This window comes from Pyxicephalus adspersus, chromosome 1, assembly GCF_032062135.1.
Source record: "Pyxicephalus adspersus chromosome 1, UCB_Pads_2.0, whole genome shotgun sequence".
NCBI lineage: Eukaryota > Metazoa > Chordata > Amphibia > Anura > Pyxicephalidae > Pyxicephalus > Pyxicephalus adspersus.
The window spans coordinates 28,155,451-28,170,009 of NC_092858.1; the positions used below are offsets into that span (position 1 = coordinate 28,155,451).

At 39.3% G+C, this 14,559-nt stretch overlaps 1 protein-coding gene across 1 annotated transcript in view; it reads right to left on the reverse strand.

Annotated features, from left to right (window-relative positions):
- The window catches only part of WASF3 (WASP family member 3), a 41,211-nt gene extending 34,427 nt beyond the window's left edge, over positions 1–6,784 (reverse strand). Inside the window, exon 1 of the mRNA XM_072404732.1 lies at positions 6,656–6,784. The gene's annotated coding sequence lies outside the window, so the exon portion shown is untranslated. The remainder of the gene's footprint in view (positions 1–6,655) is intronic.
- Positions 6,785–14,559: the final 7,775 nt, after the last annotated feature.

Sequence of the window (14,559 nt, forward strand, 5' to 3'; positions counted from 1 at the left end):
TGGCCGGCGGAACACGGACCCGACGCTGGATGAGCACAGGTAAGTGGGATTTAAAGGTAAGTCGAAAAAATACGGGCTTATCCCAAATAGCATTTTTTTGGTGAAGACGAAAAATTACGGTTAGGGGGTTAAAAGTGATTTTTCTTCCTCCTTCCTCTTCTGTTTCCTATTTCCTCTATTATATTGCCCAATCCCTTTCCTCTGCTTATCATATCATTCTCCCTGCAGCTCTGCATCCGTCTCTGAGAGATCAAACTCCCAAGAACAACATCTCTACAAACCAAAATTATATCCCTAAAGACACCATCTCTGCAATCCTCCTGACCAAATTGAATCTACAAGACAGATCAAACCCGAGACACCATTCCATTATTTTTTATTTTATGCTGCTCTCCCTGCTATGTCATCTCCACCTTACATACATCCCTTTTGAAAGCATATCCCCAAGAAAACCCCCCATCTATTCTTTATCATGCATGTCTACGTTGTTTCTTAACTTGTAAAGCAATAATGTGATGTTGCTGACCCTTACAGTCCTCTTGTGCTGAAGTCAATGCTGCAGACTTCTGGATTTTGTGAGGACCCCAAGCCGTTAGGAAAAACAAGAACACCAGAGAAGGGCCTGAGGACAATGACCACTCCTCCTTTACTAGGAAGTAAAGAAAACACTCAGAAATGAAATGCCATGTGATCTCAGCTTTAGTTGAGTAAAAAGGGTATTTAGAATTTTTGATGCAGCGATCAAAGAAGGATGGTGGGGGGCTGGAGACAGGCTTGTTAAACCTAAGAGGTTCATGTCACCATTCCCCAACTACTTTAGGAATACCTCGGACCACCAGATCTGATTCCTGCCACCTTAATAATCTTTAGGGTCACCAGTACCTTAATGATCCACTGTATACACATGCTCCCTTACTAAAAAGTAAACTCAACAACTACCAGAAAACATACACACTCCATGGGGTTGCCATTCCAGGCTATTTAACATCTGCAAGTAATTTATCCTCCTACTTAGGATTTACTGCTGGAGTACCTCAGCGCCATAAGGTCAGTGTTAGATCCCAAAATTCTTTAGTTCAAAGACATTAGAGAGATGGGTACAGGCATCAGCAAGAAAAGCATCATTTGGGAGATTCTTAGCTTGGCTCAGTTAAAGGCAGCATCTATGTGCGGGGGGGTGCATTAATGTTAAAGGAATTAGACCAAAGGTTTTAGAGGTGGAGGACACAAACTCGGGGCGTGAAAAGAGTTGATGAGAACTGCTGATGTGACCTCACCAGGATTCTTATGCCACCTCACTCTCCCCTGCCCATGATCATACGGCAGTCATACGCTCATAGTCTGTTCATAACTTTTTCTAATATCTCAAACCTTCCCATTGTGGAACAAGTATATTTCTGCCTAATTCATATATAAACCTTAGCTACAATAAAAACACAAAAACCTGGAACTTCCAAATACCAATAATAAGATCCAGATTTCTGTCAAGCAACATTTTTTTGATCTAGGTCATTGTGCTGCATCTTTCAGCTTCTTCAGTTGAATGGCTGAGGTATGCTGTGGTTTAGCCAAGTACACAAGTTTCATTTCAGTCAAACAGGAAACTTGTGGATTCAAACTGACTCCAGGAAACATGAATTGCAATACTGTCCCCTTCATGCCCAAACTCACCCATCTGGCTGCCCACTGACGCCTCGCTGTCACATTCTGACCATGAGAAGAGGGCTGCACAGATCAAAATAACATAAGCACACGTCATAGCTATAAGTCCTGAAAGGAATCTGGGTTTTGTTACTTTTAATAAACAAAACACAGATCAGAGTAATTATAATAAACTTTCTGACTTTATAAGAGTTGCACTGTTTCCGTATTGGACTTTTGTATTTTCTAAATCACTTTTATTCTTGCCTGGATTTATTTTACAACAGTTGACTTTGATTAAAACTACATTTATGACACTTTGAATCTTAGAAGTGAACATTTTGAGGCTGTGGGTAAAATAAACACTTTTTAGAAAAAGCACATGTGTAAATAATTGCAAATATGCAATGGTACTATAAAGGGCTATTAACACTGCAGTTGCAATTGCTTTGTGCCAAGCACCCAACACATGCCCCATCTGAACAAGGAAGTGCACTGAGACTAATGACATTTTGTAGTTGGTTGGCTGGACTTGATGGTTGACCAAATTGGTTGTTGAACCCTAGGGGTGAACACCGCCCAAAGACATTATAGTGGATGATCTTTCATACATGGCTTGAATGTATACATACAAGAGTCATACAAGAGTGTTTACTACGTAAGGGCTTGTTATATCAGTCAGCAAATGTTTAGTTGGTAAAGTAGACTTATAGTATAGTGCAAGTGCAATTTCTCTAAAATTCCCAATACTCCCAGATAGGCTTCCTTCCAAGAAGGAGATACAATCCAAGATGATCAATAGCTTTCTGGACTGAAATAATACATTTCTGTAAATGATTTATTGCTGCCCACACCAATCTCCCCCAGAAGCAGCCAGGACCATGCTCTCCTCTCTCTCTCAGCAAACTTCATCCTATGCAAAAATCCTCAACCTTCAATGCCAATTACATATTTTATGCTACACCACCTAAGGTGCCATCTAATATAAGCACCAAGTACAATCCTCTCAGACATAGTGGGATATTTACAAGTCAATAACCATAGGTGGATACTCACTCTCAGCACTAGTAGACATTATTGGTACAGTCTGTGTTACCCCTGAGGAAGCCTAATGGTGAAACATGCCAGGATATAAGAACTATGGTTTACATAACACTTGTGAATTCTGTCTCAAAAAGACCTTTTCCTCTTTTATCCAGCCTTAGTTGAACTCTATGACCTTTGAAATATGTAAAATTTCATTTTCTTTATTGTTATTCATTATTGACAACAGTCAGTTAGTAGCTGGACCCAAAAACTCCCATAAAGCAATGTGGAGTCGGGACAGAAGGAATATGTAAACTTTTATACTGTTTAAGTATATCCTTAAACTAAGTTTCTCAATATAATTACTTTGCAAAAACAAATCAAAACACTTTTCTTCTCTCTTTTGTTTCAGTTTTATACATTTCTGTAAATCCTGGACCCTGTGCAGTTCTTGCTTTGTTTTCAGATGTCCAATATTAGTTAGCTCCTGCTGCAGATTTACCTTTTGATGTTCTGGAAAGTTAATATTATTAATATTATTATACAGTATTTATATAGCACCATCATATTACACAGCGCTGTACAAACTTGATAGTCACTGTCCCTCAAAGGAGCTCACAATCTAATGTCCCTACCATAATCATATGTCATAAATGTGTCTTAGGTCAATTTTTGAGGGGAAGCCAATAACCCTAACTGCATGTTTTGGAATTCAGGAGGAAACCCACACAGACACCGCGAGATACAGATGTCCTGGCCGAGATTCGAACCTGGGACCTAGCGCTGCAAAAACAAAAGTGCTACCTCTGAGCCACTGTGCTGCCCTATGTTACAATCTGATTGCTGAAGGAGAGAATATGGAGATGCTTCCTTCTGCCTGCAGCAAATTGGTGACAGAAACTCGGCCTATGGACTTTTTAAAGCCTAAAATGTTGGTGCTATATAAATAGAAGATAATAATAGAGAATCAATTGCCTGGATCTATTTTATTCTATATCATGCATATTTCATGCATTCATGTCAGCTTTAAGTGGATGTATAAGTAATTGTGCAAGTCATTTTAAAGCAAACCTGTACTGAGAAAGCAGAGGATGCCACTGCTAACGTCCCAGACTGCTAACACTTGTATGCCAACTATCATGTAGATCCGATGCCCTCTGTACTTCTCATTACAGTCACCCAAAATAAGCATGCAAACTGCAAGCTCTGACTTCAATACTTGAAAGGCAACTCACAATTATCCATCCATTGTAACAGTTTGCCAAGCCCTAAAATAAACAATATGCAAAAATAGAACAACTGGAAAGAGATGGCTTTTTGGCAATATTCAATATATTTAACTCCTAAGTTCCAAGCTCTTTGGGGCACGGTCCTCCCCTGTGTCACTGTTTGTACCTGTCTTGTCATTTGCAACCCCTATTTAATGTACAGCACTGCATAAAATGTTGGCGTTATATAAATCCTGTTTAATAACAATAAAATAAAAATAACTGAAAATCATAATAATTGAAAAGTAATTCTAGACACAGCTCATCTGGACGCTAAACATGACAAAGTATGAAATATAAACGTTATGAAAAGATGTTATTAAAGGAGCACAGTTATCACTTTAACCGACGCGTTTCGCTGTAAGGCTTCTTCAGGGAGACTTTAGGTCAGTGATGTTGCAGAATGGTAGAATTGGGATGGGTAGATATGTGGTTCCTCCATGGGAAAGAAGGTATTAGGAGGTACGTAATTCACAGATGAAGAGGAGGTCCAGGGAGATTTTATTTATTTATTAGATATGATGAATCCAATAATGATGGGTTGATAAATCAGGGCAGTAGCAGTTCAGGCTCTTTTCTTACAGCCCTGCTTATTCCAGTTGTACTAAGGAAGCTCTAACTTTCCCGAGCTGCATGCTTGCTGCAGGCCAACAGATCAATTTATGAAAGCTACTGGATTACCACAACAAGCAAGCACCTAGAATTTTCAGGGAAGGACATTATTGGTTATTTTTTTTTCTCCTATTGCAAGTTTGGATTGTGAAACGCATGCAGTTAATTCATATTCTGTGACCACTATGGCTTTAGTTCTCCTTTTTCATCAGAAGCCAACAATCACTGGCCCTGAATGATTTTCACCCTAGCCGTGCTCCAATCAAACTTTCACATTTCCCGTTAACATCCACATAATAAACAATCTCCTATTTTTTGCTCGTACGTACACAACGCACTTAGAAGCCCAGATGTAATGGTTTAGCCATGAAATATTTATGACATGCACTTTGCTTGTGACAAGTCACAAATTGGCAGATTTATCCGTAGAGTTCCCCTGGACTTGAGGGGGGCAGAGGCAATGATACTCTGTGGGAGGGGATCAATGCCTAAAACCACACAGTGCACCTGCTCCACCACATTCATATACTTAAAAGGATTTCAGCTTGCTTCGCAATTCGCTTGCATTGCATGAACTGATGAAAAACCCTTTCTATGCCAGACTTCCCACAATCCCATGCCCTGTCTAGCCTTCCCCCCCATGTAATAAGCGTTCACAGGCCAGACAAATGTGAAAGCAGATGACAAAGGAACTCAGCCTGACATTGGCCTGCTGCTCATTTACAAATAAATCACGTGGGAGTCAGGCGGACAACATGGATCCAGGACTCTCAGCATGTCATCAGGCACAGACCTCCAGGACAGCTGGTCAACTAGCAAAGCTGTAAACATGGTCAGAGCCATGTGGGGGGGATACAGGAATTCCTGAGGACACACCGGGGACATATGAACATTGTCCAGCCAGATCCTGCAAAATCCAAGCACATCAGAATATTGTTCACACCTCATTAGAATGAATGAGCTCCTATTCTCTGCACATTCCCCTATAGAGCCCCTGCCATTCATTTCATTCATTTATTAACAATGCCGGGGCTTATTTAATTTCAGGAGTGTGCAATCATCTACAGACTAAGAACTGGATACCTAATTGGTGGTCAGGGTTTCATGCAAAATATAACTAATCCCAACTGAATGCAATGCTTTGTCTAGCAAATTGTGTGAGACTTTCCCCACCTCTTAGATTGTAAGCTCTTTGGGGCAGGGTCCTCTCCTCCTGTGTCACTGTCTGTCATTTGCAACCCCTATTTAATGTACAGCGCTGCGTAATATGTTGGCAATATATATATCCAGTTTAATAATAAATAAAATTGCAAACTTTAATGCTGATGAAAATTAGTGAAATATTAGTTGGCTTTACTTTCTGCATCCCAGTGATCTCCCAGTGCTTTTATATTGAATGCACTCCAGCCATGGCAGCACGGCGTTACCCATGACAAGTTTTCTGATTGTACAACATCATGCAATGTGGGACACCACTGAGGACACATGTGACAACACAGGGGAAGCGTTGTCACCCTCTAAAAGGAAGGACCATGGTGGCAGGATCTAATTTATGTTTTTTTATGCAAACTGCAAAGTCATCAGATATTAGAGTAAAATATAAAGAAGTCTGCAATTCTAAGCAATGCAATCCTGCATGTAAATCAGAAACATTAGGAGAAGCTCAGTAATGCCAGTAATGACACAACATTCTAACGGGGTATTTGGGCAGGTTGCTATGGGCAACAGCTCCATTTGGTGGTTGCTGTGGACAACAGCTCCATTTGGTGGTTGCTATGGGCAACAAATCCATTTGATGGTTGCTATGGGCAAAAGCTCCATTTGTATCAGAACAGATCAGCATGACATAATAAAACAAGTTTTAATTCTATCTAAGATACAAATATATATACCCTCTCCATATAAATATATATAAAGTCACAGATAAGTGGTGATAGTATCAGGAGTGCAGAACAATGCTGGGAACACTGAATGCAGATTTGGGAGCTTTCCATGGCAACCCCCCAACCCCCTTCCTACAGAGCCCCCCCAGGGATTAATAGAGAGCAGACTCTGTGACCCCGTGTTACCAATGCTATAACGCTACAAGGGGTAGACATATAACGCACCGTGTCTCCGGTCTCTCCCCCGGTTAGCGGTCCAGCTGGCTCAGCCCGAGCTCTCCCCCCCGGTAATCCCTTTCTCCATCACTGACCTCCGCACGGCTCACTGACCGCACACACAGGGATGCATGGGCGGAGCTCTCACAGCCTCACTGACGTCCTCACAGACTAGCCAATCAGAAAACGAGCAGGCCCACACAGGGACACACCCTCTAGTTGAGATTGATTGACGTTTGTGGGAGCCAAAAGAGAAAGGGGAGGAAAGTCTATCAGCCAATGAAATGATAGATTGGAAGAGATGTATGTAACAACATTGTGCACGAGTGGGATTAGCGGTTTTGGGATGCTGTGAGGTAATGAGTTGCGCTCACTCGCAGAGCTGACACATGGAAACCAAGACAAAATAATAAAATGTTCCTTCAATGACTAATTAGTGTTCTGGATACATGAAGAGTAATATCAGCGTGTATTTAAAGCAAACCTATCACCACATTTTTGACATTATATAAAAGGGTGAATACTCTATATATATATATATATATATATGTGTGTAAAAATGTGTTTTTTATTTTTATCATTTTTTTTTACAATATTTGGGGAGGCTGCCGACACACAACATGCCCTGCAACCCATGTGTGTTTTAAAACATGCAGCACGCTGCCATAGTGGGAACCGATCCCTGTGTAGATGGTATTTAATTAGTATAGAAATTATTATTAAACAGGATTTATATAGCACTAACATATTACGCAGCGCTGTACATTAAATAGGGGTTGCAAATGACAGATACAGACAATGAGGAGAGGATCCTGCCTGAAGAGCTTACAATCTAGCAATGTATTTATCACTACAAGGAGAGGAGAAGGAACGGGGATTTGGTTCCAAAAAGTAGAAATGTGCTTTCCAATAAGAGAAAGTTGGAAAATATTGAAATTAAAGCAAAAAAAAGGACGAAACAAAAATCCCATTTATCTTTCATTCCGTAGATTGCTCAATACTGCCGGTGAAGTTCTCGATCCAGTCTCGCGTCATCCTGTAATCCTACTTGATTCCGATGAGGAGGAAGCGTCGGGTGCCGCCATCTTCCTACGTCTTCTTCTTTCTTCTGGCCAAGTCACCCTGCACAGGCGCAAGATCGTGTGTAAGGGAAAAAACAATGCAGTGAGATCGGCTTTTTTCTGCCCTAATGAAGAAAACTTTACTCCCACATTCCTCCAGTGTTGTCCTCATTTGTTTCCTGGGCTGTCCTGTAATCTGATCTGCACATGTGATCTGCGCATGTGATCCACTGCACATGTGTGAGATCGGCATTTTGTCCCCCTTCTAGGAAAAAGCCCCTTCTGCGTATGCCTGAGATCACAGAATGAGCAGCCAAGAGCCTTCTAGGATGGATGATGTGGGTATCACAGGAGGCTCCGCACTCCCATTCTGATTTTATCACGGCGGTGACAAAGATTGAAGGGGAAGGGGAAGGGAAAAAAAAGGTCATTTTTACTTGACATAAAAGGGTTGTCTACCTTTTTATGTAAAGTAAAAATATTGGTGATAGGTCTGCTTTAATTGATCGAGCCCATATGGCATAGTCAGTTTATCTAATTTTGGCGGTATATGTCCAATAAAGTATGACATGAACTCATATTTTCATTTTGCAAAGTATACCAGGGCTAAGAAATCATCACTCCGACACAATGAGCCTGATTTATTAAAGTTCTCAAAAACTGGAGAACCTAGATGAGAGAAAGATCTGGGTATCACATTTACTGACTCGCAACAGGACTTTTTTGTTACATTTTAGCCATAAGGCAGCTAAAAGTAACAAATACCAGGAAAACAATTATAAACTGCGCACACATTGGTATAGGACACCTGAAAGGTGGCAAAAATATTTCCTCAACCTATGGTGGTATCATGCTGCTCCATATTTTTTGGGAGTGCCCAGTCTTTAGCAAGTTCTGGAATGAAGTAGCTGACACGATTTTTAAACCGAAGCTAGCACTGTTACATGTAGCAGAGTTTACCCAAAAACGAAATAAAGGATCCCTAGTATGCCATCTACTAAATGCTGCAAAGGCATGTATACCGGTTTACTGGAAAACAGAGACCCCACCAACTGGTGGCCAATGGCTACAACATGTGGCAGACATCTATGCTATGGAAGAAATGATGGTGACCGGAGATGGAAACAAGAGAAATTCACACAAACATGGTTTTATTGGATACAGTTCAGTACTACCACAGAATACAGTTCGATTCTATTAGGACAAGGAACTGGCCAATCAGAGCTAGTCAATGATGGCATAGTCCAACAACAAGTGAAATCAATACACAGCCCTGATACCCCATGAACCCCCCCTTTTCTCACACATCTTACCCTACCAACTTGACTTCTTTTCTATACCTTCCTACTGCTCTATTCTTCTCTATTCTGTCTTTCCTAGATAAGCATATATTATATATATTATCATGCACGGAGAGACAGGACCACTAGGGGGCACTATGGCTTGCACAGAGGTGGTGTGAACCCTGACAAGGCCCAAGGCGCAGAGTCTAAGCAATAACCAGGATTTCTCTAGCGCCTCTGATGGTGAGGATGTTGCGCTGCTGGTTACGACCAGGTTGCGGTCCTTGGGCACACCAAGGTGGGCAAGCACAGTACAAAATCACAAGGCATAATGACATATATTAGTTGAGGAAAGCTGGGGTAGAAACAGGCAGCAAACAAGAGAGGTCAGATCACACGCCAGGGGTCAATTGCCAGGGATCCAGGAGACAGGCACCAGTGACACAGGGGCCCCTGCGAGCACAAGAAACACAGGAGACACCGGAAGCAACAGGAGGCACAGGGGATCTGGGGATATCCACTGACTGACAGGAACACTGGAACAGCACAGGGAAGTTGGCTGGGAACCAAAAGACTGGACAACGAGGAGTAAAAGCAGGAGCTGGACAGAAGTAACACTGAATTTAGCCACAGGTGAACAGGAACTAGCTCACAGAACTAGGGGCTCGAGACACGTTGCACGAACACAAAATACAGTTTGTCAGCTAGCTTTTAGCTACCCCGACTGTGGCCCGGGGTTACTGCTATTAGCTGGGTTTTTTTACCCTGAGCCACACTTGGGGTTACCATTCAGGAGGTTTACCTATTTTGTAAAAAATGAGTTGAGACATTTTGGATGGAGACAGTATTATCCAAGTGTTCTCAAAATTATTTATTTGTTATTATTATTGTATAATAAAATTATTATTATTATAGTATAATAAAATTGTTATTATTATTGTACCAATGAACAATATGTGAAATTTGTTGAGAATTTTGTTTGTCTGCTGGTAATATTCTTTATTTTTTCTGTACTGTATTTATATTGAAGATATGTCTCAAAACAAAAAAAAAAAACAATTAATAAATAAAAGACTGGAGAACATAGACTATCACAGAAGAACTTGGGTGATCCTGCAATCCTGGATCACCCAGATTCTCCCATGATAGTCTATCTTTTCCGGTCCTGGAGAGCTTTAAATAAATCAGACCCAATGGCTCATCTGTAACATCTATTGCAGTATAGTTTGACAATCGAAAATCTGGCCATTGATAATCCGGATCCTTCAGTTTTCTGGCATGAATTATGGATCACATTTTCCATACAGGGATTGCAGTACACTGTTTGGCCACTAATGTTTTGATAGCGCTGTTCTGCAGAAATTAGGTCTGCTTGCTAAACTAAATACACATTGAGACGTCCCTGCTGCCTGCTCCCTGGAACTGTGCCAGATGCGCGAGTGCTGCGAGAGGAAGGCTGGCCTGTGTGTGGAGGTGAGTATAAAAAAAATCCAGAATTTTCAAAAATCCAACACTCCTCAGGTGTTTTTTTTAATGTCAACCTGTATAGGTGAAAAGGCAAACAGTAGCCCTTCTCCCTTCTCATGGTATACGTACGTAAACACATTGGATTGGAGAACAAACATTCTTCTAGTTCTTTTAGATCTTTATTTTTAATTTGTACCTTTTCACTATCTCCACCTTTCATCCTGACATGATATCTTGTGCTCCTGGTAGTCCTGGTAGTATCCTTAGCATTATAAAAACTGTTTTTAGATAGCTCTTTATTGGCTGATTTTTCTTTCCCTGTGATAACTCAATAAACTTATTAAGTTTTGCATGAAGTGTACAAGTGTTGAAATACCTGCCAGGTTTTACTTTTTTTTTTACTTTCCTTATTTATTGGAAAATGAGAGAGGAACAGATAAGACCCACAATATGCAAAACAGGTTTTCATCCAATTTACATTCCTTATCTATAGAAAAAAAAGAGAAAAGAACAAGACCCGAAATAATCAAAATATGAAATCAGAGTTAGAAAAGATATTATATAACAGGAAGGTTATTTTTGGAAAAACAATGTTCAGCCAGTCATATGGTCTTTTTTTTGACAAACAGGCATATAAAACCAAAAATTATAATTATTAATGGTAAAGTTCAATATGGTACCAATGCCCCCAATTTATAATATAAATGTAGGTAATGGAATGGGGCTTTCCCGATAATCAATAAATAATAACTTAAAATGAAATATTCTTTATTATAACTCACAATTAAAAGACATATAGCACACTCCTGTCTAGGTATAGGTAAGTTTACAATCTTTTATTATAATAATAAGTTTATTATTATTAATATAATAATAAACAATTTTTATATAGCGCCAACATATTACACAGCGCTGTATATTAAATAGGGGTACAAATGACAGACATATACGGACAGTGACACAAGAGGACAGGAGGACCCTGCCCTGAAGAGCTTACAATCTAAGAAGTGGAGGAGGCAACACACACTAGGAAGGGGATATGGAATGGGGGGTAAGTAGTGAGAGTTTAAGAGAAAGAAGAAGACAGGTAGGCAAGTCTTTAGGGCATATGCTATAACGTTGTTAAAGTAAAAAAAAAAAGTGTACACAAAATGTCTAAATGTCCTTGACAGTACTGCTGTCCGTTCAATCAGAAATAATTACCCTCCAATGGGCATGTTTGTGAAATACACATTTTTTGCAGTAGATTGTCCGTATCGCTCTCACTCCTTTGTGGATCACTATAGGCTGCTCTTCATGCTTTCATTCCACACTCCCAGCAACTGTTCTTATATATATTTGGTTCCTCCTGATAAAGCTTTTTTTGCGAAATGCATCAAGGAATGTGGATCAAGGAAGTTTTTCATCGTAATGCCTTAAAAAATGTGACAAGGACATTTTGTGCACTCTATGTATACTGTAATAACATTGGTATGAGGTCAGTCTATCAAATAATGAGACTGTGTTTCTATCTCCCAAACAAAGCAGTGAGAACTGATTATAAGCAAAGCTTGCCAAGCTTGTTTAAACTTGTAACATGTACAACAAATGATGGTAGTCTCTGCTGTTTAGTTTGTTTTCAGTCACCATTTAATGTTTTTCCCTTCATGTGGAAATCATAAAAAGTTTAAAAGTTGAGCAATGCATGAATTTGACATTTTTAGTAAAATTTCACACCAGAGCCAAAAGAGTGGGGGGAAATTTTCACTGACATTCTGCAACAACTTGAAGTGGACCCAAACCTTTTTCAAAAAGTCATCACTTGTAATTCCCTAAATTCCCTAAAAATTGTAAACTTGCCTGTACCTAGACAGAAGATATATATGTCATTTCATTGTGTGCTATAATAAAGAATTGTTGGTTTTAGGTTACAAGTTATTATTCATCACAAATCTATTCTGTTAGAAGCTTATATTTCTACAGGTGGTTTGTCTTGACTGCTTTCTATCTTTCTGTTTTAAGATTTTTAAAAAATTATCATAAAAGGGTCATACAAATATTTCACATAATGTACAAAGGGGAATAAATGAAAACAATCATACAACAGACCAAAAATAGTGATGGGGGGGGGGAAAGAACAAATAAATAAGGTGGATCCACAAAATAAAACAGTAAGGATGGATCTTCCATCAGCCTAGTAACAATTTTAACATATATATAAAGGAAGCCATTGACCATAAACATCATTTACCTTAGCCAAGTTGGAAGATACAATACAGTACCCTGGCAAGTAAACCTGGGTGATCAGGATAAGCAAATTTAAACCACAAACAACATACACCAGACAAGACAAAGGGGAGTGGGGGCAGGGTTGGTGGGGGATTTCGGCTGGAGGGTTATCGTAAGCCATCTCAAATGTGTGCAGGGCTGTTATTAAGGTGTTAATCAGCAAACATATTCCCATGGGACTGCTTTCTATCTTTTTTGTTTTAATAAACAGAATGGAAAAAAGGAAATAGTGGGCTGGATGGAGATAAGGATGCATAATTCGGTATTTTTGTATATCAGAAGCAAGGGAAACTTTTTCAATAGTTCTTGACTGCGAGAAGGTAGACAAGCCAGGGATGTCAAAGGAGGCAAGGATAAAATAGAAGGTATATGCATGGGGAGATAAGGAAAGAAGAGCGTGCCATAATAGAAGGCTATATATTTACAATCCTTTTTGGAGGAAGAACGGTAAGATGCGGGTGTGCTGTTTGTTATCCTTCAGAAGGAATTGGTTTTCCAAGAATATAAATTTGTTTCAGCAGAACCAGGTCATGTAAAATGCTTTTAAAGTATAATTTTCCTTCTCTACCCAAATCCAAAATCCCTATCTCCACAAAACAGGGATACATGTTTGAGCTCTATTCACTAAATTTGTTATAGGGGAATAGTGTTGTGTGAGAGCAGTACAAAATATGGTGGGTGAGAATCTGTGACTATGCAGATCATGAACCCCACCCAAGAATGTTTCCACTAATGAGCAGCTTTAGAATATACATAGCACATATGTATTCCCTCCCTGTCCCCAGCATAACTCCCTGAGAGCCAGACAATAAAGTTTAGCTATACTACTTAGTCACGATTTTGTATACTTGTTCCTAAAAATGGTTACTGGTCAAGGTTTTCTATCAGAGAAGGTGTATCCTATTCACTTGTGAATGTGTCTTAAAGTCTTATCTTTTCATTTATGTATTTTTATTATTAATATCTATTTAGACTTCCTTTCTCTCAAGATATTTAGGTGGACATTTATCATCAATAGGAACCCTTTCAATGGGTGTACAAATTACATGGTATACATCAAAAGAAATGATACCATTGTCTAGTCCTCTAGTAGCCAAGCTCATGTAACCTGGGTTCTGAGACAAACTTGTTCAAGGACAGCTGATGAGAAGTTTTAGCAAAGTGAAAGGACATATTATCCTTACTTGGCATTTGAAAAGGTTCTTTCACTGCTCCCAGGTGACAAGTAGGAGCTCCCAATATTGGGAAAGAATTTATAAGTGATGACCAATTTTACAATTTAAATGCCATTTCCTTTTGAATGTAGGATGAATGCCAAGATCCTGCAAGATTGCAACGTGAAGTAAAAGATATGTTGGACTACTATCTCCTAAAATCTCCTAAATATAAGCCATAAGAGTTTTCCACTTCAATATCAGGTTACTATCCTGAGTAGGGTAATGTAGTCTGGGGCTTCCCTCTTGGCATTCTCTAGCACGTATTATTTTTGGAACTGGATCTCTTAAGATGCTAGTTCTAACATCTCTCCATTTCTTCTGCAGAAAATAAGTGCCAGGTCAGGCAAAGCTATGTTTCAAATGTTGCTTTAATTTACATTAGGTATATTTCTGTTAATATATATATATATATATATATATATATATATATATATATTTATATTTATAATATCATCCAGAAATTGGTGGAAATATATGTGTGGAAATATCAAGGAAAATTTTTAGTAAATTAGAGTAGGGTCCACCATATATCAAGTATATAATATTGTTGGTAGTACTTGATCAAAGTATGATCTAAATATGATCTATGTGATGAAGTAGGTAACATATTAGGCTGG